The sequence below is a fragment of the Eurypyga helias genome, unplaced genomic scaffold (genome assembly GCF_000690775.1).
Source record: "Eurypyga helias isolate BGI_N326 unplaced genomic scaffold, ASM69077v1 scaffold26184, whole genome shotgun sequence".
In the NCBI taxonomy this organism is placed as follows: Eukaryota; Metazoa; Chordata; class Aves; order Eurypygiformes; family Eurypygidae; genus Eurypyga; species Eurypyga helias.
This window is the reverse complement of record NW_010247319.1, coordinates 7,239-8,516: the sequence shown is the minus strand read 5'-3', so window position 1 is coordinate 8,516 and position 1,278 is coordinate 7,239. Positions and strand designations below refer to the sequence as shown.

The following is a 1,278-nucleotide window of genomic DNA, read 5'->3' as shown; positions in this document are numbered from 1 at the left end:
GGTGGCTCCCCCAGGCAGGGACACAGCTCTGACAGCACCTTGCCGGGCTGGATGGAGATGTCTCCTGCCACCGGCAAGCGCTGCTGGCTGTTTGCACAGCCATGTGAAGTCCTCCTGGTAGGGTGCCTTGGCTGTCTTGCTCTCTGCTCAAAGGGGGCACTGACCTGCCTGCCTGGTCCTCCCCTACCTAATCTTCTCCCCTTCCTGGCCTGGTAGCTGCTGATGGCAGCAGAAGAATCCGGCTGGGCACGCGGGGACCCGATGGCCCCACTCCCACGGCAGCGCTGCAGGAGGGGACATGGGGGTCAGCTTCTCTCCTGCCAAGCGGACTGAAGGCCAAACCCACCAGAGAAGGGCCACCCTCGCTGCCTGTGCTAACGCCTGCTGACAGCAGCACCGGGCTGGGGCTCAGCACCCTTCCCCGGCTGCGTCCAAGAGGGGGTTAAAAAGGGACAAGCGTGGGAGACCAAAGTGAACACGGTGCCAACTCTGCCTAGCCCCTGCCCCCCGCCGCCCCTTGGCTCCTGCCTCCATCCGCAAGCAGCAAGTACAAGGTAGAGAGTGGGACCACCGAGAGGTCACGGCTGGGGACTGTCTGTAGGAGATCGGAAAGAACAGAACCAAAAAAATAAAAACTTGAAATAAAAAATAAAAAGGAAGGGGAAATTAAAAAAAGAGACAGGAAAAAATATACATGTTATGAAAGGCAAAAAATTACAAACTGGAGAGAGGCACAAAGGACTCCAACATCAATGCAACAGCAGAGGCCAGCAGAGAGGAGCACAGCCAGGCACAAACCACCGATGCGTGTTACAACAGCCTCTGCAGAGGGAAAGGGAGTTAACCTGCCGCGGCACCTGCGCAGCGGGGCCGGGGAGCAGCAACATGCACTGCGGGATGCACGACAAAGCAGCAAAGTCCTCCAGAGCGGGAAGCCAAGCCCTCTGCTTCCCCTCCCACCGGGACACAGCACCCAGGGCAAGCACGGGCGGCCGAGACAGGCGCACACACACGTGGGAAGGGAGCGAGCGTACCCCAGGAAGGGGGAGAGCTTGCACCGGAGACCAGTCTGTAGAGGCAGCGAGTGCTGCCCAACCCTGGGCTCAGGGTCTCTGTCCCACTGCCCCCCACACAGCTCCAGCGATCCCCAGGGGTTTTTTGGGTGCCCACAAACCCAGGGCGCAGCGGTGTGGAGAGGAGCACAGAGCCCCGCACCGGGCAGGCAGGGAGGGTGGGGCATTGCTCGCTGCTGCAGCAGCCGCGGGCAGAGCGGGGGTC

The 1,278-nt window shown here is 61.2% G+C and overlaps 1 protein-coding gene across 1 annotated transcript in view; it reads right to left on the bottom strand.

Annotated features, from left to right (window-relative positions):
* The window catches only part of TCF3 (transcription factor 3), a gene marked incomplete at its 5' end in the record, with an annotated part of 11,214 nt that overhangs the window by 3,450 nt on the left and 6,486 nt on the right, over positions 1–1,278 (bottom strand). The window lies entirely within an intron of this gene.